The sequence below is a fragment of the Fundulus heteroclitus genome, unplaced genomic scaffold (assembly GCF_011125445.2).
Source record: "Fundulus heteroclitus isolate FHET01 unplaced genomic scaffold, MU-UCD_Fhet_4.1 scaffold_128, whole genome shotgun sequence".
NCBI classification, from domain to species: domain Eukaryota; kingdom Metazoa; phylum Chordata; class Actinopteri; order Cyprinodontiformes; family Fundulidae; genus Fundulus; species Fundulus heteroclitus.
In genome coordinates this window covers 17,717-41,483 of record NW_023396540.1, presented here as the reverse complement: position 1 = coordinate 41,483, position 23,767 = coordinate 17,717, and the positions used below count along the sequence as shown (strand labels likewise).

General features: G+C 37.6%; 1 pseudogene; it reads left to right on the top strand.

Annotated features, from left to right (window-relative positions):
• LOC118558421 overlaps positions 1–23,767 on the top strand; it is a 46,442-nt pseudogene that overhangs the window by 6,675 nt on the left and 16,000 nt on the right.

Below are 23,767 nucleotides of genomic sequence, written 5' to 3'. Positions count from 1 at the left end.
CTTGTGTCACCCAGATGTGCGTCGTCTGGTCCAGGAAATTGGTTTGGTTTGATGGCGCGCTTGGGTCCTCCTCTACTACTTTGTAACACTGACAGCAGTGCAATCAGTTCATTTAATACCTCTTGTTGCACACAACTTTGTTCTCATTTCTTGTCATGATTTAGGTTTTTGTTTTGTTTTTGTTTTTGGACTTCTCTGGACTTTTCTTGAATCATGCCTTGTACCACTCAGCCGTGTAGCCATCTGGTCCAGGAGATTGGTTTGGTTCTGCCAGGCCTTAATGCCTTTACCACAACGTTTGGTGACAGGATGACATCCATTGGCATTGAGTTTTCGATGACACTTGGCTAAACCATTTCAGGGGAAGTTAGTAAGCTCTCTGGGAGGGCTTTTGCAGGGCGTGAGCAGCGGCGCCGGCTCTGACTCCAGGTGCTCTCTGGGCAACCTCTGCACGGCTTGCAGGGGTGCAGCTTTCAGACAGTTGTTTTACTCAGTCCTGGATCAGCTTTTCTTCAAAACTCAGATCACAAGCACTTATTTCTGAAGTGCTTTCGTGCTTTAGTGTCTGATTTTGCAGAAAGCCCACTGTACTTAGTTTTGGTTCCAGTTCGAAGAAAGGCTTGTCGATTTTAGCCAGTAAACCGGAGAGTGTGAGACTACGGATGTGGGTCTTCAACTGAGTTCTTGTTGGTTCTGGCAGAGTGTTTAAATGAAATCTCCAGGAGAAAGCTGCGGCTACATTTTGTTGACTGTTTATCTCCATGCAATCTGGGCTGTGGTCTGTGAGATCCATTACTCCTATTTTACATGATCCTATTCTGTTTATGTCTTTGTTAAACATAAAATCAATTGAGGCAGCTCTGAAGGGGAAATGAGCTCCAACCCACTACTAGTATGCATAGCTCACAAACTAAGATCACTCCTAACAAATGGGCAGGTGAGAGTAGACGTAGGACTGCAAAACAAGCTGCTATCGTCACCCACCGACTCCACCACTGTAAATTAAAGTTGTTTTTTTGTGCTAGTATATCTCTGTGTGACTCACATAACTCATGTATTTTCTAATTCACATTTTGCACATTGAAAGTCATATAAAAACTGTAGCCAGGGGCAATAACATTTTCCACATTTTTCTTCTAAAATAAGTCTGCAACTTCTTTCTTAAAATCTATTATTTATAACCTGTCATTGAGCAGTCCATTTTTATGTAACACTTGTAGTTCAAACTATTGTCAGGAACCGCTGTTGGCCTTTGGGCTTTTATACATTATAAATCAGGCCCTAGCTTAAAGTAATTGCTACACCTCTCTGCAGTGTGAAATGTATTAAACCCACTATTCTTTGGTTAATGTGCGTGTCTTTTTATAAACATTACTACTTAACATAAAAGGTTTAAAAAGCTTATCTGAGAGGTTTACTATTTATTGAACATTTTTATTTGATCAGACTACGTGGGCTGCATTTTTTTTTAAATCAGCATTTATAACCCTCATTGTGACTGGGATGGTTTTTTAAAGAGTTATTCTGAAAATGTGGAGTTCAGCTTCGTATTGTGTTGTGAGAAGAAGGGAACGTTGTCTGCTGCTCATCTTTTTCAGAGCATTTATTTTTTATTCCCCTGCTGCCTCAAAATGCCTCGAGCTGAAGATCATTTTACTTTTAAATGTTGCACTGCAACAACATTCAGCTGCATCTTCACAATGGGCCTTTACAGAGATTCGGTTGAGTTAAAAAAAAAAAAAAAAAAGGCTCGCTTCAGCTTCACGCTTTTTCAAAATACCCAGAACTCTTTTTCGCAGGGAAGGAAAAAGGAATGTAACACAGTAATAAGGCCAGCCTTTTTATTATCAGATCTGAACTTTGTATTTCAGCTCAGGTCGAATAAAAAGAAGAAATGAGAGGATGGATGATTTGTAACATCCAAAAGGCTGTATTTTTCTGCGGCACTGGAAAGCTGAAAGAAGATTTGTGCCTCGTCTGACAGTAGGAACAAGCCCAGCAAGGCACTAATCCGTTATGTTGTCTTGTAACTCTGCTCCAAGCTGTCTGACTGATAATGAATCCACTCTCTGGGCACTTAAAGCTCACGGGGTGTTTCTCTGGGCATGAGCCTGTGTTTCCTAGTTGAGCTCTCTCAATTATAGAAAATGAAGGTTAAAAACCTATAGGAAGAGACCAATAATTAAGGAGTTGTTCACCTTTCCCAGTGCAACAACCAATATTCTCCATATTTGTTTTCTGCTGAGGACAGAATGACACAATCCTTGTGTTTTATAGTGTCTTTTAATGTTTTTTTGTTCCCTCTGCTTCTTCATGGCCCACACCTCGATATGATATTAGCAAATATAAAAGACGTTAATTCTTACACTGCAGGATTGTTCTGATTCAATGTGTAAAAATGTGTGGGTTGCAGCGAAACTGGAGACCACTGTAGGATGTGATTGTGCTCCTGCAATATTAAGATAGCACAAATGTGGATGCTGCTATAAAGTAAATGAGAAAGAACATTACTATGTGTTTTATGACTTTCATGTGTTACATCTCTTGTATAATTATCATGTGTTGATCCAAAGAGAGAAATTCTTCGCCATCGCTGCTTATACTGGTCCTTTTCCTAACCTATGGTTCTTAGTATAATTATGTATAGCCCTTAAACTTTTCCACTTGTTACTTTACAACTAAAAGGGTTTTAGAGGGATTTTATTTGATAGATTGACACAAAATAGCACATTGTTGTTTAATAGAAGGAAAAGGACACATATCCAACATTTATTTCCCAAATTCATATCAAAAAAGTGTGACATGTTATTCGTGGCTTTCAACTAGTTTGGACTGAATTTATTTGCCCTTTTTCTAGTAATACTCACAACTCAAAGCACAGCAACATTTAAACGGTGAGATGACTACTCTTCTCACTGAGCCACAGCCGCCACAGTAACAAGCTCAACATTCACGTCACTTTTGTCCTTAAAAAAATAAATTGGCTTTCCACAACCACAGATTACCAAAATAGCACTTTTCTCACTTCATCTTTTGAAATAAACTCCAGGAATGGATGACACATTGCCAGGGTGAGTCACAGGCTGGACTTCACTTTTTGTGATAAGTTGGCTGACTTCATGTACAGTGGTGCCAGTATTGTCAGATTTCTGGGGTGCCACTTGGCATTGATAAGAAATATTTTCCATCTGGACACCATAATGGTACAGCTGGGTGGGCGGTACATTAACACTTGTCCTTGTGATATGTCTTTGGGTCTCTGCAAGGCCCTGGTTTGATGCGACCAGTAACTGGTTGGTTACATGTGTCATTAAAGGGAGGGCTCATCTTTTTTTAGGTGGGGTTGTATGGTGTAGTTATGAGTAGCCAATATGTTCCTGCAGTATATAGCATATAATTAGAGTGATCAAAGAACCCATATATGCCAAGTAAAAAAAAAACTCAAGACTCAGCAATTCCATAGTGTCTTTTGCAGTCAAACACTCACATGGTTCAGTTTAGAGTGGCCTATCAACCTAACAGGCAAGTTTTTGCACTGTTTCCGGGAGCTGGACTGCCCAGAGAAACCGTACATGCAAACTGTCCACAGAGACGCCCCATCTGAATTCAAAAGCAGGACCTTCTTTTGAGGAAACTGTCTAATCGGATACTTCTCTGTAATTTCTTTCACCAATGATTTGTCTGTGTTAGAACATGTTTTTCATGGAACACCATGCAGCAAAAAAAAAAAAAAAAAAGGCAATGCTAAGTTATCCAGTCCACAGAACAATTTCATACAAAAGACAATCTTTGAGGCATTTTTCTGAAATTTGAGTTGCTTTACATGTCAGAAATATACTTTTAACTTGGGCTGTTTTGAATTGTAGTGTGCTTTAGTCCCTCATGAGAATTGCTCTGATTTGCAAATTGAAACCTTTCTTTCTATTGTTTAAACAAGTAAGACATTGACTACTCATATTTAATTCGCAAAATCCCACTTTAGAAATATGTAAACTATTGTTTAAGAAATGTGAGCCCCTGTTTGTCATTTCTTTGAAGACTGTTATGTATATCAAATAATTTGCTGCTGCACAGTTCTTCCCTTTGGCCTCATGAACTAATTTTTGTATGTTTAACTATAATAAAATACCTCATCCGTTTGTGTCGGTTGTCACACTTACATGTTTTGTATTATCACACCGTTTTAGTATCAAATATATCCTGGGTAAATAAAGAAAAATCTATTTTAAAATGATGATTTCATTCATAAAGTGAAAAAACTATTTACCCAAACCAACCTTTCCCTGTGTGGAAACAACTGGTTATGCTTCCCTTCAGAGCAAGAACTGCTATCAAACATATGCGATAACTGGCTGAGTCTTTTGTTTTAAGTTTTTAAGATTTAAGTTTTAACTTTGACTAGGCCAAAACACATTTTCTGATGATTTTCTGAGCCACTCGGGGGTGGACTTGGTGTGCTAGGTGAGCAGAGTTTATGCTTATATCAATTACAGCAAGCCTTCCTAGTACTGAAGGAGCACAGCTACCAGAGTACCAGACTATCACCACCATGTTGGACTGATGATGTTCTTTTTTTAAATTTAATGTAATGTGTAACAGGACGACAACCTCACATTTCTTCTCTTGTCCTATCAGTTTCCAGAATATCTTCCCAAAGCAATTATATTTGGTAAACTTGGGGATTGACCTCCGGAACTCTCCCATTGATGCCGTTTTAGTTCAGTCTCTTTCATATTGTTAAATGTTGAAATCTGACCTTAACTGAGACAAGTAAGGCCTGCAGCACTTTAGTTGTCGTTCTGGGTTCTTTCGTGACCTACTATTTATTCAATCTATTTTGCGAACATTGTGAGAAACTTCTGTACTATACTATTTTTCTTTAACTATTCACACACAAAAACTGAAACACTGATACATCTGTTTCTGTATTTCATTTGTAAATGTTTTTATTTTTACATCTAAGCTAAGCTTATTAAGTTCTGATTTGGTGAATAAAACACAATTCCTTTAACTTTACTGTTAACCTCCGGGATGCTTATTAATCCCCTGTTAATTGTTCATTAATTGTAGCAGCATATTTTTAGTATTTGAGTCAATATACCTTGATTTAAATTCTGAGGATTAACAAAAAATCAATACCCCCCCCCCCCCTGGAGACATTTGTATGTCTTAGATTTGGATAAATGAGGAACATTAAAAAATGTGTGTATGTATATCAGTCCTTGCATGTGTGACTTCTTTCTCTGAGTCAGCACTCCTGTGTCATTCCTGGGAGCCACCAGCACACAAGCACACATGTATCTTGGTAATCTGACTTTTTTTCTGTGACAGTCACCCTCTGATGTTTATCCGCAGGATAATGCACTGGGCCAGGCGGATCGAGCAGGAGATTGACAGAGTCTTTCAACACATCACTGGGGCTCAGCAGCTGAAAGGGGTGAGTGTGTGGTTTTTATTCTTACTCATTGCTGTGCAGCACAAACTCAATAACCAATGCATTGAGAAGGGGAGGTCATCATGGTAAATAGCCGGGAATCCATTAAGCTCCAGAGCTGCAGCTAAATAGCTACATTAAAAACAAGAAAGCAATTACATTCTTATTTATTTATATTTTAAATCTATTTTTTTTCTTTTTTGCTAAGACATTTTAGAGAGCCACAAATTATCGCACCAACTATTTTTAATTTAGGGTAGAATCTATCTATCTATCTATCTATCTATCTATCTATCTATCTATCTATCTATCTATCTATCTATCTATCTATCTATCTATCTATCTATCTATCTATCTATCTATCTATCTATCTATCTATCTATCTATCTATCTGTCTGTCTGTCTGTCTGTCTGTCTGTCTGTCTGTCTGTCTGTCTGTCTGTGTATATATATATATATATATATATACATATATATATATATATATATATATACACACATATATACTGCTGTTTTCAGAATAAATGCTTCGTTTTTTAGGCGTTACCGCCAAATCTTGCTGACATCGTGTTTATTGTCTTCAGTAATTATCCTACTTGCACACATTTCTGCAACGCTACAGAGATGCGTGGAAACGCGCTTACAGTGGTTAGATTTAGACCATCTGGCATTATCCTTCATGACGTTTTGAGCTTATTAACTCCCAAAGTCATAAATAGTAATTCAGACATTTCTTTCTTCTGCAAGCTCCCTTTAGAAGTTTTTACTCTCTAACATCTGCATTCGATGCATGTTGACATTATTTTATCGTAACCTAATTCCGAAACCTTCACGTCCTTTAAATTAACTCCCATTTCAGCTTTTAACAGTGTCTGCGACAAGGCGTTTCCTGGAAATTAAACAGCTTCAGTACCTCATGAAAAGACCTTTTCAAATTGGTGTTAAAAAATAAGCAGCAACCCCCCCCCCCCCCCCCTCTTCATACAGGTATTTTTAAAACCACCCCACAACATGAAAAATCACCCAGGTTGGATGGTCTCTGAAGGGCCCTGAAGAGGTCTTCTGGGGTGCATCGGGAATGCAGTGAAACCTCATTACGTGTGCAGCAGGAGTTTCTTAATTGTTTTTTGCACATAAAGCATCTGTTATGATAGCGTGGTTGCTCAATATAATGGTGGGAGAATATTTAGATTCTAAATAATAGCTTTGATAGCTTATCCATGATGTATATCCCAGCTGGATGGTTTGGTCGTCACAATCTGAAGCAGTAGTTGCCTCACTGGCCTGATGCCAGGTTTGCAATCTCATCATGTTCGTAATGGGGTTACAACATACTTAGTAGCTTAATTTACTATAACGTTTTTGGCTCTGGCAACTGTTAGGAACACAGGTTCCTGCCTCTACTCTGGATGCAACAAAAAAGGGCCTTACCAAGCAGGTAAAACACACAATGGATGCTCTCCTATAAAATGCAGCAAACACGCCATGCTCATGTCTCTTGGACATGGAAATCAGTATGCACTACTCTCCCTGACTCCTTTCATGATGAAAAGCAGTGGCTCTACTTTGAGCTCCCCCGATAACGGAGCTCCTCACCCTACCCCTACTATCCAAAGGAAGCTTATTTCGACTGCTTGCATCCGGGATCTTGTTCTTTCAGTCACGATTCATACCTCATGACCATAGCTTAAGAGCTTTGCTTTTTGGCTCAGCTCTTTCTTCACCACAGCAGACCGGAGCGGAGCCGACATTACCACAGACAAAGCCCAAATCCATCTGTCCATCTTCCGTTTAATTTTACCACCACTTGTGTACAAGACACCAAGATACCTCTTGATTATTTTTCGCAAAATAAAGTAAAAAGTCATCAACTCCTCTTTGATTAAGCTCCAGACATTTCATGTTACCACAACCTCCCAAACACATAGGGAACTACATTTACAGCTTGAGTGTAAAAGGGCTGTAAAAAAACTCTAGCCTATTAGCTTATTGTTTACCCAGTAAAAATTTAATACATCTCTAACAAAGAAAAAAAATATATTAAACTCGCTTTTGCCTTTGGGGCAGATTGGGCCTTTTTAGAAGCTACGGTGCTTTAAAACCAGGGGCTGATCAAAAAGACATGCCAGGGAAGGATAGAGTGATAATGGTAATTTAAGACGTACGCAAGGGTTCTGTTTATATACTAAAGCACTTAAATGTCCTAAGCTAGACGTTCCACGTCTTCCTCAAAGTAATGAACCTTTAAGTGTGGTAAGCATTATGTGAATGGTGAGAGCCACTTGTACATTAACGTCTTTGGATAATTATCATATCTTAAAAGCCTCGTTGCACATGATTATTTTTTCAAATGCATTTATTCCGTTTTTCATTAGTTTTATTGCTACTTTTACTCTGAAGTTATGAAGGCTTCTTGTTGACACCACATCCATCATCCCATTTTATGCATATTTTAAAAGAGGCAATGTACTGTATAATATAATTATATATTCCTTTGTGTACCTGCATATTAAGTAGGTCTTAATACGAATAACATTCGTCTTCGAGTCAGTTTTGCTTTAGTTGACGATCAAGCAAAGTATAAAGATTAATACAAATATAATGTAATCTGTTTTTATGATTCATAGTTAAAACAACAGATTTGGGATATAAAATAAGTGGCCAGAAAGAGGTACAAGGTGTGCAAAGAAAGCTTCACCTATTTTTGAACCTTAAAACTGCAGATGAAATCCCACCTGGTGCAAAAGTTCTACATGCACCGTGTTTCACTTGACAGTGGGGAGTAAAATGGGAATGCCAGCAAAAAGAATCAGAGATCATATGCTGGAGGCCAGAGAGCCATGCTCTGGAGAGATGTGTGGGGGCGTTGCCTCAGCAGAGAGCATCGGCACGTGTCTTTTTTGTTTGTGTCACTGCAGAGCAGATGGTCAGCCCGCAGTAAAGCCTTGATGTGACACTCGCTTCTTCATTAAGTCCTCATTAATCTCCGCTTGCATCTGAATTACGCTGGACACGTTAAAGGAATTGCTTTGCATGGCCTGTGATGTGTTTCCGCTGGAAAATAATAATAATAAAAAAAAAAACGCACCAGGATCACCAGGAATAAAATGGCTAATGCAGTGTTTGAACCACCCACTCCTTCACTATACGGAACCTACAGCATGTTAAACTGCTACTCTGAAATTGAGCTAAAGGCATTGGAAGATGATTAAAAAAAAATTCCCCCTGAAACTATATTTAAAACATTTGCTCTTCAATCCAAGCAGTAAAAATGTTCAGGAGGAGTTAAAATAACATCAAAAGAGGCGTGTAATAGAGAGAGAAACAATTTAAACACATTTCTCTAGCCATGTTGGCTGGCTTGGTAACTCCTGCCAAATGCTGATGCAGGTATCCTAAATTCCCGCTCTGACTGTAATTGATACTCAGAAATGCAGGATTAATGGCTCACTGGAGTAATTTCAGGTATATTTGTGGATTTTCATTATCAGGAAGTTGTTGTTTTTTTTCTTTCTGTCACTGATGCTGAGCCCTTTCTTCTCTCTGGCAGTGACTGTTGGCTTAAGTGTTTGTTTCTATTGGAAGCTTGTAAATTAGAATCAATCATTAAATACTTTATTTATGAACCAAAAGATTTACAAGTTATTTATGCTGCAGAGATGCAGATAACATAATTGATTATGAACCAAAATACTTCTTGTGGCCCAAATTCACACCTACCTTGATCTCCTAAAATATTTTGAAAGCTGTTGGACCAACTACTCCATGGTTGGTTGGTTAATGTTACATTATGGAGTCTGTATGTTTTACAGTACATATTACAGTATAGAAAATTCTTGTTTTTTTGGTCGGAAAGTGTCTTTGCAGCAGAAAGATCATCTTAGCATCATCATGAAATGCCTTTTTTTACCCTTTTTGTCAACAAAATTAAATGTCTGAAGAAGTACGACCTTTTTCCAGTCTTAGTAAAAAAGTACATCCCTTTAAATTCCAAGATTTGATCATATCTTATAGATATCTTGGGTTTTTGGGGTTTTACTTCATTTACATCTGTTTAGTAATTATTGCAAATGTAGAATTTGTTGCATGTGGTGTTACACACTTCATGTTAGATTTAATTTATTCCCAAACCTGGTAAAAGCCTCGGTTCTAATTTAAAAAACTTATATATGGCAAAAAATGAAATCTGATTTAGAAAATCATGCACATGCACACCAGCATGCAATTTTCCTTTATAGGTCACAGCTCAATTCAATTCAATTTAATCTTATTTATATAGCGCCAATTCATGAAACATGTCATCTCAAGGCACTTTAAAAGTCAAATTCAATCATATTATACAGATTGGGTCAGATTATACAGATTGGTCAAAAATGTCCTATATAAGGAAACCAGTTGATTGCTTCAAAGTCCCGACAAGCAGCATTCACTCCTGGAGAAGCGTAGAGCTACAGGGAGAGTCGTCTGCATTATCCATGGCTTTGCAGCAATCCCTCATACTGAGCAAGCATGAAGCGACAGTAGAAAGAAAAACACCCCATTAACGGGAAGGAAAACCTCCAGCAGAACTGGGCTCAGTATGAATGGTCATCTGCCTCGACCGACTGGGGGTTACAGAAGACAGAGCAGAGACACAAAAAGAGAGTTGTTGTCTACATTAATAGAACTTGTTAAAAATTAAACCTGTTCGCTGTTTTAAACATCGGATGACAGCCGTGCTCCGTGATGAAATTCCGCTGAAGCTGTGCATCCAGATCGACATTCAGAGGTTTCCCCCTCTCATTCCTCCTGCAAAAAAACGCTGCAAAAAGCATTTTAGGAAGCCGATGGACACTGAGCGCTGCATGGGTGTCAGCGGTAAGCACACCTTCTCTGTGCTCTGGGGGCTGGAGAGTGGCCTGTCAGCTCCTGGGAGGGAGGTGTAGCCATTTTCCCTTATAAATTATAGCAGAATGCAATGCTCAGAGTCTGAAGCGGCATCTTGGCCAGTCATAATCATTGGCCAGGAAATATTTCATCCCTGAAACCTAATTCCTAATTCTCCTATATCTGACTGAAAGGTCCTCCAGCAGTGCCAGTACACCCACTATGCAGCATTACGCACAAGTGTATTTGTCATTTACAGCAATTAAAGTAATTGCTGCACACCTTGTCACAATAATCTGTTAATCTGTGATATACGTCACCCTGGTTATTATCAGGGAGAAGAATGCGATGGTAGAAAACCCCAATTAGCTGTTGTGCTGACTTTTACTTAAGATTTAAGATGGCTTATAGGCATTTTTTTATTTATTTGAAAGGTCCTTATTGCATAGTTAAGTGTCACCAGCGCAAGAATGAATAAAACTGTGGTTTTAAATGCTTATGTTGAAGTTGATCCATGATTAACATCTGATATGGAGTCAAATTGAATGTTTCAGAGGAACCAGCATGCAATCTGGCTGCAGTTTACCACTTTACCATCTGCATCACCAATTTCCCTTGTCTCCAAAATGAATGTACGACTGGGTCAAAGTTACCATGAGGACCGCACATTTTCCAGTCAATTTATTTTTTATTTATTAGATCTCAACTTTTGTGTGGAAAGTGACACACGCACAAAATGGAGCCTGAAAAGTGCGTATAAATGAGAGGTTTATAAATGAGAGCCTAGGTTTGTTTATACTTATATAGACTTTTACAGAATTAATCTTTGTATGTGTATTCTGGTTTTGGCAACATTTACCGCCTTGTGTTGTAGCAGCCTTCTGCAGGGTGTCAAGAAAATAAAAAAGTAAATATATATATACTATATAAGCGTCACTGCTCTAAAAAGTTACATTTTCTTATTTTAAAACTATTCAAGTGTAAATATTTCATGCAACTATTGAGGTTATGGAACTGACTCACTTGTTACCATCATCCTTATTTTTTTTTCTGTCGCATCCGTCCTCTCCATTAATATATTCTCCACAGATACGAGCTCTCCACAGATGGCACACAGTTCACAGAAACTCCCTGTTCATTACTGCATGTCCCCATCTTTGTTTCATGGGCCAGCGGAGCGTCTGGTCAGCACTGATACTTGAGGAATGTCTTTCTGTTCGTATAAGAGATTCTTTCACTGGGACAAAACTTCCCCAATCTGTGTGTAATCCGTCTATACGCTCCTCTCCTCACACTCTCTTCCTGCACCACAGACTCTCATCTTCTCTCTGACACTTTTCATCGTGAGGTTGAGAGTCTGACGACCTCAAATCCATGCCGGTAGATGCTGGAAACATCCTGTCTTTTTCTCAAATATCACGAGGTGAAAGTATTTTAGTGTAGTTTTTCCAGAGAAAGAGTGCATCTTTGTGAGATGTCTTTAAAGAGCATTACTACAATAATATTGGTACAATTAATATTAATTGCTGATAACAAAGGGAAAAAAAGAAGCTTATTTGCACTACATAACTGTTCCTAATGATTTATACATCAGGAATAAGTATTTAATGGAACTATACAAATATATTTTTAAATATATCTATGTCTTTTCTGTGTCCGTTGGTTTCTGCAGTTAATAAATTATTCATTCAAACTTTGAATATTTTATACGTGTATAAAAAAAACTAGAAGGAAAAAAAGATGTCCGTAATTCCTACATGTCTTCTGGTCACTCATAAAATCCTCTTACCTGGAAGAAATCATGAATAATACTTTGTGGAGATATTTGGGCCATACTTTAGATCATCTAAATCTATTTCATAGTGTAATCTAAGAAGGGCATGCAAACAAATTTTCAGATGGGTAAAGTTTGAATGTGTGGCTTTAGATGGATTAGTAACCTATAGTGCATTAAAAGACTAAACCACTGAGAGCTAAGCGTAGTTGATTGACATTGTATGTGCTAGATAAACACAAGGGAACACATAATTATGAAGAGAAAGGAAAAGGAGATGGTTTTAGAAATGAAAAATGTTTGGTGTTAAAGTGTTTTCTATCCTGGCCAGCCAGACTGGATTACACGGGGCGTAAGTCAGTCTGAAGGCTCCGTTTCCTCCGACCCAAAACAGACCGGACCAATCAGAGTGCAGGAGGCAGGACTTTACTATGCGTCACTCTTAGCGGCAGAATTACCCATAATGCAGCAGTGCTTTTCTGTAACCGTAACAGTCAAGATACGTACAGAGATTTTTGTTGCTTGGTGCCTTGGAAGATTAACAAAATACAAGCCTTGTATCCTCTGATTTTTTTTAGACAAAAGTGGCAAAGAATTGTTCACTGGAGGGTTTGCTCGATGGCATGAAACATTTCACGGACTACATATTGGAAAAACAGAACATGTCGCTTAGAGTTTTTTGCATCACATTCGTAGTTATCCGATTGGTTCTAACCTGATGACACTGACCCTGTTAGGCCCGCCTTTGAAATCGGGTTCTACCAGCTCCTTTCCAGACTGATGCGTACTGTATAAGTCGGTCTGGCTGGCCAGGCTTGGTGTTTTCAGCCTCTTTACACCTCTACATAGAATCAAGGGTAGCCATTTGTTAATTAACTAGTGACTATTAGAGTCCACCCGTGTGTAATTTCATGTCAGTATGAATGCAGCTGCTTTGCTAAGGCTTCAGAGGTTTGCTGGAGAACATAAGTAGACTAACAGCATCAGGACTTAAAAGGAACCTGGCAATTGGACAAAGAAACTGATAAAAGGGTCACTTCATCCAAAAAACAAACTGCAAAATTATCAAGGCAATCTCTAAAAACCTTAAAATGTCATGATGGGAGCTACAGCAGGCTCTCATCGCTGTTGATATAAAGTACTTGCCTGTACAATCTGAGAGAGCCAGCACAACATTTAGCTTTAATGAGAGGTGAAAGTTTTGCTTTCTAAGAAAAACATGAAGGCTGGACCAATGTTTGCCAGAGAGACATAGAGAAAGACCAGAACTTATGAAATAATGTTCTTTGGACAGATGAATCTAACAGTGAATTATCTGGAAACCAAAGCAAAGAACATGTTTAGTGTGAACTCAATGCAGCATCCGAGGGTTATCGGCCTAAATCAACGGTGAAGCTTGGAGGTGGTATCATAGGATCATCATAGGATCACCATCCTCCATGAATTCTTATGTTCATCAGAATGGGATTGAGGAAAATGTGAGACCATCTGTTAAAAATAAAAATAAACTAAAGCTCAAGCAGTTCTGGACCCTGAAACATGACCAGGAAACCAATCAAGAACTGGATGAGAATTAAGAAATGGGAGGTCCTGGGTCGAACCAAAGCCCAGATCTTGATCTCATTGAAATTCTGTGGGGTGACTTGAATCCAGCTGGAAATCCAAAGTTAGCAATGAGACATCTTGTAGCCACTGACCAGTGTCTGTAGCTGTGAGATGCCCAATTATTAAGGATAATTTTTGATGTTTACCTATAATTAAATGATTTTCTTTGTTAATAGATAAATAAAAGAAGATTACGCATTAATATTTGAAGATTTCTTTTGAAAAACTGAATGCTTCTGGGGATTGAGAGGAGTATATTTTTTAATGATAACTTCAAAGGATGATGAAATTTTATCCCGCAGATACAGATTTATCATTCTACAAAAAGAATTGTGCATTCCTAAACAGACAGATTTTTTTTTCTTGCAATAGTCTGATTTTGTGCAGATGGATAAAATCTTAGTATGTTTATTTATTCACTCAAAACTATTTCACAATATAACTTACAATGTGTGTGAAGATGTTTAAATGAAAAAAAGCTATAGAAGGACTTGGATTTGAACACCGAAATATAACAACTATCGTGCTCAGACATTAAAAAAGGCTTTGCTTCAGCAAATTCGAGAGAACTACAGCTTGTTCTACAGTCAGAATGGTTCTAATTTTGGGGTTTGGGTAAATATCTGTGTAGGTCATATTTGTATTTCAGCAAAACACACACATAACACATAAGGCTTTTGTAAGGTGCTACAAAACCTTCCACATTTAATTATTGCACTCAAAACAATCTAAAACAAGAGGCAGAACATTGCATCATTGTAAACTGGCTTTGAAAATGCACTAAGGTTACTTATAGAATGTATGTAATAATGTTGGCCGTTCAATTTTTATTTCCTTCAAACCCTTTTTATTGTTATACAAAAAAAAATTCCACTCTTTTTTGCCTAAGAGAGACATCAGAAGAATACCTCATGAGTTATTGGAAGCATTCTTCTTTTTAGGAGAAACCTGCCACTTTGGTTGTTCAGATCTCCGATGATGAGATGTCTGCCATGATACAATTTTTTGTCGTCTTGCGAAAAACTGCTGAGGTCTCTGACAAGGCGCTGTTTGTGGGTTGCTTTGGTCGGGCAGCGTATTGTTTATCCTTTGAGGAGGAGCAGGGACATCCTCTCAACAGATCTTAAGGCTTTAAAGATAAAAGCCAAATCATTACAGGTTCCTGATAAAGAAGCCACTCCACAGTATCTGCAATCTGAGACTTAATTAGTGCGCCTCAAATTGACTCATAAAGATCCCCACATAAAACCACCAGGCTGAGATATCTGATGCAGACCTTGTTGTGGATCTCCATTTGAATTTATATATGTGTATATATATATATATATATATATATATATATATATATATATATATATATATATATATATATATATATATATATATATATATATATATATATATATATGTATACAGTCATAATGTTTGAAGGGGCATAGTGCAAGTTTAAAGTTAAGTATTATTTGTTTTATTTCCCATACATGCCCTTACACTTGCCTGACGTGTAAAATTACTTATCCTCTATTTACTGCAGTTGTCTCTCTTAGCTGCATTAGTGATAGAACACGGGCTAACTTCAATAGTTATAGCTTTCTTACCTCAGAAGACATTATGCCTCTAAACAAAAGAGCTGAGCAGTCGCAGACCTGAATACACATATGTATGTATATATATATATATATATATATATATATATATATATATATATAGTCATAATGTTTGATCTAGGATTCTACACCTGCTTGCTGGCCATTGTGGGGAACAAATGTTAAGTGAAGATAGGACTTTTTATTTCTTATTTTCTTCAAAAGGCATCAGTTGTTGCCAAAAGATTTGATACTGTTTTACAAGCTCATGTGCATCAAAACAATAAACTTCAGAGGCAAGTATATTACCGTTAGTAAGATATCCAAATCCAGGGTGAATGACGCTTAAGGCAGTCTCCTTCTTCTGCTGCCCCCCTAAACCAATTAAAATGCAAATAATTATGTGGGGTTCAGAGGGGTGGGGGCTATGAAATACTGTGCAGCTTCACACATAACACGTACTCTGGTCTCCCTGTTCCCGGCAGCAAACAGGGGACACTTACTGAACATATGGGGGTGCCGACTCCAAACTGACTGAACATACGTAAATGCAAGAGTTAACATGTTGACTGACAAGTCATATCTCATTATCTGGTCACCCCTGTCCACCACTGCCCAAATCAGCCATCTATCAAAGCTACAAAACTTCAGGGAAAGAAGTTCAGTTGTAAAGGAAGCTTCAGGGTGCTTTAAAAAGTCCAGCAAGAACCAGAACCGCATCTGAAAGAGGAGCCAATCAATGGATGATGATGCCACCATTGCAGAGCTGCCTCAGGAATGGCAGCTGGAATATGTGGGTTTTTCTGCACGAATGGTGAGCGCAAGACTTTAGAGCGCTGGCCTGTTGTCAAAAAGAGCGGCAAAGAAGCTACTTTTCTCCAAGAGAAACATCAAAGATGTTCTGCTGATATTTTGCACAAAGTACCAGGATTGGACTGTAGAGGACTGGGAGAAAGAAGACGCCCCCTGCAGACTCCTGCGACCGTTCATGTGTGGGATTGTCAATCCATGGGGGTGGGATTGCTCATATTTTCCTATGAATAAAGAGTAGGATCAAAATATCTTCCAGGAGCAACATTTTCTAATGATTTAGGAGCAATTTGGTGATAAACAGTTTTATTTCCGAGCAAATTGGGTCATGATGTCACAAGACAAAAGCCATAACTAACTGGTTTAGGTGTCAAATCACTGAAACTTTGGGTCCATGACACATTCTCTACAGATCCTAACCATTTTGAGAACCTGTGATCAATCCTGAAAAATGTATTTATAGACATACAATATAAGCGATAGGAGTAGGTGAAAAGAAAAAATGACAAACACGAGACATGAATAAAATCCTTTTTAGTTGAAAAAGAAATGAAACAAAGACATAGACAGACTTTATTGTCATTCAACTGCACATTCACAACATACGTTTGAACAAATACAAATTTTGTTGGAAGGCTCTGAGTAAAAAGTAGAAGACAAAAGAGAAACATTATAAATCTAAGTATTTATCATTTGTCAGGAATGTAGCTGCAAAAAGCCTACTCTATTCAATTCAAAAGCCTATGAGCAGAGGTGGGTGTTTAAAAACAGCTTAAAAAGATTATAAGTGGCTCTTATGTGGATAGGTGAATTATTCAACATCAAGTGGACAATACGTGACACCACCAAGCTCTAATAAGAAGACTGGGTCACCAGCAGTCAGGTTTGGGTCAGAAGCTGACATCCATTATGACGGGCAGAACTGCAGAAATCTTAAAAGATAGGTCAATGCTGTAAATGTCGATGCTTTGCTGAAGCTTGATGCATTTCCCAATAAAAGCCTGTTTAAAAACCCTCTGAAATATTTATTATTCAACCTCTGTCTACCCTAGAAACATCTGACAAAAAGATTCAACAACAACTGAAGCATTAGTGTCTGTTTGCTTCTGTTTCTGCATCTGTTTATGGTGCATTAATTCTTAATTATGCTTTTTGGTGGTCATTTGTACACGAAGAACCACAACTTTACCAACTTTGCAGGGATATTTTTGCGCACTCCCTGTGATGTTCGGTACTCCCCTCAGAAGAAATGTGGCTTTTGTTTCAAAACCACTAATCTAATGCATTATAGACTAATTCTTCATGGAAATTGAAGCCAATGTTTGTTTGTGTTGTTCACAGAATACAGATGGGAAATAAGAATTTTCTAAAATAGCTTCTCGAATTCTGCAGAGAGAGAGTTATGAATCGCTCGCTTTCTACAGAAAATGCATTACTTTGGCAGAAATCCACTCCCCAGAATAACTCTGACTGGTTGCTGATGTTGTGTTTCATATTATTATGTGCAGATATACAATGAAGAAAGGAGACAATTCAGTCTGGTGAAGAATCAGCCTCGTAGGATCGTGGAAAAAGTGGCCTCGGATATAGAAAAACTCCTGGCAAAGAAGCGCAAAGCACTTGATGTAAGGATGTCAAGCAAACTGTATTGTGCAAAATAACTAAGTTTTACCTGTTTAATATGTCGGGGACTAGATCTCCTACGTTAAGAAGCAAGTTTAAGAACATAAATGCAACAGTTCCTGCTTTTAAAAATCCAATTTCTGAGATAATAAATTTGATGATTTATTTATTCACTGATTCAATTCATTTTTACATTTTAGACTATTCAGGTAAAATACAAATCAAAATCAATTCTCTGAAATAAAGTTACGACGTTAAAGGAACATAAAAGGCTTTCCTTACCAGCTTTTTTAAAAATACAACTAGATGTTTCCTATTTAGTAAAAACAATACCATCAAGGCTAAGCCTGGTACAATAGCACTACTGAGATTCCTCTTTGAGCTAAGTTAGACATTTTGCTTTACATACCATTGTAATGTGGTACTTCTCTGTCTGAAACCTATAGCGTTTAGCCAGTGAGGCCGAGCGACTCCAACGGGAACATCTATGGCAAGATGGACTCAAGGTAAGAATGGATGTACAGTTTTTAAATTTAAAGATGCTGTTTTAATTGCATGCAAGTTCGATTTTTGATTGGTTTCAAAATATATGGCAAAGCTTCTTGTCTCTTGCTCAATCTATATTCAATAATTGTGAGAAATTAATTATAAGTGGAAAAAGAAAAAACAAGGTTGTGGCTGAAATGAGCTTCCTCCTTAAGACAGCTGGGCTCATCCTTAGAAATAGAGTGAGGACCTCCCTCGGTCAGGGGAGGCTCAGGGAAGAACTGCTGCTCCTTTTTATTGGCTGGACATGCTTGTCGTCGGAGACCACTGGAGGGTCTATTTCTTTTTCTGGCCCCCCGTGGGATATTACAGACTGAGACCAAGAATGAAAACTCAGACAGTGGATGGATGGATGGATGGATGGATGGATGGATGGATGGATGGATGGATGGATGGATGGATGGATGGTGACGATTTACTGTACCAGGGCTGAATAACATGTTGTAAATTTATCGTCATCACATTATCGTTGTATACATATTGCAAGGAACTGATTGGACAGCAATAAGCGATAGCTAATTAACCAAGGCTTCAGGTCCTCTGTCTGTTGTAGATCTGGGGAAACTTTAATGCGGCATAAAAAGGTTTTCGGAGACAAAGAGCTGGTAAAGTAATTAAAAAAACTAAGTTGCTTTGATGCCCGAACATCAGGCATAGGTAAGAAGCAACTTATAAAAAACAAACCTCAGTGCTAAGATGGAAGTAATAAATATTTTTGACACATCACCTAGACAGCATACTCGCTTTATGGGCCTATGGTTGCAATGAACAAAAAGGAAAGACATAAACTGTGTTTACTTATTTATTGTCAGTCATGGTGCAACATTCACCAACAGCATGGTATATTACATGTTTTCCTAATATCAGGCAGGCCTAACTTGTGGTTTTTGTCAGTCTCGAAAAGCCATGGGTCGGCGTGAGATCCTCATGTTATACCCTGGTAACACTAGATAGAAATCGTGGTGGTAGTAGCGTTGTGAAAAATGTCATATTAATGGATAAAAAAACAGCAAAATGTATGTCAAAGGATAATTTGGGGTAATTTTCCCTTTTGTTTTTGTCTTTACATGAGGATGGCAGCCTGGGAGAGCTGTTGTGCTTGAAAGCGTTGTAATACAGGCTTAGGTTTGGACCAGACAGATACTGTTTGGTAATCAGAAAAAGGCCAAAAATAGGAACACCCCTGAGTAGATGCTGAAGCATGTCGTGCCTCTCCAGAAACTCAGACTAACAGATGGTGATGGTCCACACAGCCTGTCCACTGAATCATAATTTGACAGTTTTGAGGGAAAAAAAAGAAAAAAAGAAAAACTGTGCTGAACAATAAAAGGCATTTGGTAGTTACAGCTTTACAAACAGATCAGCCACTTGTATTCCCTAATTTAGAATCTGAATAATTCTGTGAATTTTAATTGTTAGGATGAAAAATGTTTAAAGCATAATGTTGGAATTATCTAAATTGCCTTTGGTAATATTTAGTGACCCGAACAGTGAGAAGGATAGAAGAGGTTTGTGGATGAACCGATTGGTTTGTGGTATCTTGTTAACAAAATCAACTAAATGAATTTGGTAAGAAATGGGCCCACTAAGCTCAAGTATATTCTACTGTTTGGTGAATATTTTAAAAGCAAAGTACAGTGTTAGTTATTTAGGACACTTTTGTAAATGATTTACATGAGGACTTGAGTCCCGTACTAATACACACAGAAGTCTCTCACCTGTTTATAACAGTTACATATGTAACTACATGTAACTATATTTAACTATAGGTACATATATGTAATCATATGTGACAAATAGTTACATAATCTAAAAATGTAACTATATGGAACAGTTACATATTGTTACATATGTAGCAGTGTATCTGCATTTAACTGTATGCAACAATAGTTACATATTATCACATATATAACTATGTAACTACATGTAACTTTATGTAACTTCAGTTATATGTAGCTAAAGTTACATATATATAACTATGTAACTACATGTAACTATATGTAACTTCAGTTACATGTAGTTATAGTTGCATATACAGTATATAACTATGTAACTACATGTAACTATATGTAGCTAAAGTTGCATATAGTTATTTATGTAACTACATAAATATCTGTAACTATATGTAACTGTGGTTACATATAGTACCTCGAATATCATATATGATCTTTTATCTTATGATCCTATATTACATATAGGAGCATATAGTTACTATGTAACTATATTATAACTCTGGGCTAACGAAGCTCATTCAATGTGAGGTTTTCCCTGCATTGTTTTTAAAAGTACACTCAGTCCACCTGAATGACAGTATTAGAAAGGACACAGAGAAAAGGGGATTTGGGTACAATAATAATTAAATCCATCAGTTTATGCTGCAGTTATCTTGGTCTACAATATTAACTTTTTTGAAATTGCATTAACATGCAACTTTTGAGTTTGATATAAATAACCATTGAATAATAAAATAAATCTACCTCTTTCGGTGAGTCCAGACGCTCATTTGACATGTGCGTACATGTGACTGCTCATCCTCATAACGTTTCACAGTCTTCATCAAATCTTTCCATCTGCTTTCCTGCAGGAGCTTGACATGGCCTACTATGACTCCAAAGCTGATTTGGAATATGTAAGTGCTGGACAAACAAATTTAGTCAAGCTGACAAGGTTCAAGGGGCATACATCACAAGTTGTACAGCTTTTCCTTTTCAGTTGTGTTCAAGCTTGTAGTTGAAGTTTGATTAAATTAAAGGTATAGTGGACTATTTTTCAGAAATGTAGGTAAGAAATGCCCAAGTCACTTTTTTAATAGCTCTCCATGTGCAAGACCACCCTACCTGCTCTTCCGCCACCGTGTGAAAGAGTCTTTCAAATACACTCTGGACTTCCTCTTCTTTTCATAAACTTTTAATACAGTTTGCTTCTTGCGACACTAAGCCATTTTCAAAGTATACCGTGAGAGCAGTGGAGCTACAATGAAAGGCTAAAATCGAAGCTCACTGGATACATAAACACTAGAAGTGTGCATGCACAGCAAGAGGAAGCTAGCAAGGGACGGGCACGCATATTGGCATTGGATGAGCATGTCACAAAGATTGTCATGTGGGACAACCAATAGATAGAATAACGCCACCCCCCCCCCCCCCCCCCCCATGTTCTCAAAGCCGAAAGAATATTGTCCACTATACCTTTAAACTTTCACGTCCAAAGTTAAGAAATATGTTAAAACATTTGAAAATTGGGTAAAAATGGAGCACAAAGCATCTGATACTATTCACCAAAAGCAGAACACATCATATCCAGAACGACAAAGTGTATAACACAAAGTCCAATCAAGACAGAAGTAGTGATGACAGCCTTCAGCTCAAATTTTACATCTTATTTTAATTTTACATTTATGGTAAATATCTAGATAGGGATTTACCCATTAAGTAGGAGGAAGTCAGAAGCGCTAGTGCCTGTGAGCAATAGGTTGGAGACCTAACAAACTAGCGCCTTACCCAGGGAATTGAACCTGCTCTGTGGAGATCCCGCTCTCCCTGTACTTTACCACAAATGCTCGCTTGTGCTAAAAACTGTCATTTGATATACTAAAAGTCTGGAAGTGGATCGATGGTGCAATTTCTGCCCCGGTTCCAGCAACAGTACTCTGTTGTGCACAGGAGTAAGCACATTCCTCCATCAATGCATGTTACTGGAATGGTCTACATTATACTACTGAGGGCCTGACTGCACTCCAATCATGTGCTGTAGCTGTTAAGACACTTTTCTGAGGAAAACGTAACGTCACTCATTTGAAAGGTCTACCCTCCAAAAAGTCACTGCAAGCTAATACAACCAATGTTGGATTGAAGGGAAGTTTTAGCTTTGCGTTCCTTCCTTAAATCCAATATTCCAGTTATTTCATAATCCTTGGTCACAGCATGTTTCCTGCATAGATGATCTTTGTAGCAAACATCCTCACTCCTTTTTTTTCCTGCGCAGCTAACAAGCGCCCACGCATCCATTCAGCATGTTCCTGTTAAAAAAAAAAGTCTTTTTTTTTCAGGAAAACAATAAAAAAATTATTATTGTGAGAGATTTCCAGACAGTGGCATTGCAGATCAAATGTGCATAACCCAGTTTTGCAAGAACTTTCTTCTCTTTGTTTCAGAAAATCAGCTTTAAAACCAGTGGCAGGACGACTGTGTGTATTTCATACTTTTAAGATTTTTTTAGGTTCTCTTACTCCAAAGTGTAAAGATATTTACCTTTTTGATGTATTTCGAACTCTCGAGACAGCAGTTAAAAGTTATCACAATCAAAAGATAAAAGTTTGTGATTTGATTGTTTTGACAGTATTCCATGGATGGGGAGGCAGAGGTGGAAAACCCCTCCCAGCTCAAGCTGGAGTTTGTGTACGATCCAAACTTCAAAAATAATGTCAACTTCTCACACACAGCAGTTCAGATCCCCACAGATATTTACAAAGGAGGTGAGTGGTGCTCCCATTATGTCATTGTAATATTCTTGTGAGACATGTTGATGGTAGACATCATTCTTTAACCAGTAAAGCTGAGTGGTCCTTCCTCCAAGAGAGATGTGGCAACTCTTTGTCAATGAAGGTTTATAATTAATTTACCATGTTAGCTTTAAGGGTTGATTTAAGTCTGATTAGGGTCACTAAGGGTTATTTTCAAAATCCACAAATTAAATCAAAACTTTCATAAACTTCTTTTTTTGCTTTTTTTTTTGCACCTCATTTCTTGAGAAAAAAAAGCAACTCCATAATAATAGACCACTGATTTTTACATATTTAAAATATGTATTTCATTCTTACTTTAATGCTATGCTTGTAACCTCTTTATATATAGTCATATTTTTTTCTCATATTAGAAGTTTGTTCCTCATTTATAATCTATTGCAAGGACTTAAAAAAATACAATTGTGTTTTTTAAGGAATTATAATTTCATTTACTATATTATATGATAGTGGACATTTATCATCCATTTTATTTTTGTATTTAACTACGTATTTAGATTATATAAAATAATGTAAAAGCTATGTGGTCCATGTAAAATGCTGTACATTGTGCCCCCAAAATTGTGTATTTTACATGTATGCTTATTATTTATAACAAATACAAGCACAAAAGAAAAAAAAACACAACTCTTTTATATTTCAAAATGTGTTAAATCGTGTTTTCATGTTTCATTTTATTTTAACTATATATTTATAAAATGTAGGCTAAAAAATGCAAAATTCATGCAATGTGTATGGTTCACAAATCCTGGGGAATGTTTTACATGAAGGATTTCTCTTTTGTCCTCAGCTCCAGACATCCTGAATGAGCTGAACTGGACTCAGGCCCTGGAGAGAGTGTTTATGGAGAACAGCAGGGAGGATCCGTCGCTGCTGTGGCAGGCGTTTGGGAGCGCGACGGGAGTCACCCGCTACTATCCAGGTGGGGCTTTAACAGCTGCTGTGAAATGTGAACTAACTCTTTTGAATCCATCAACCACAAAGTTCTATAAAGAGCCTGG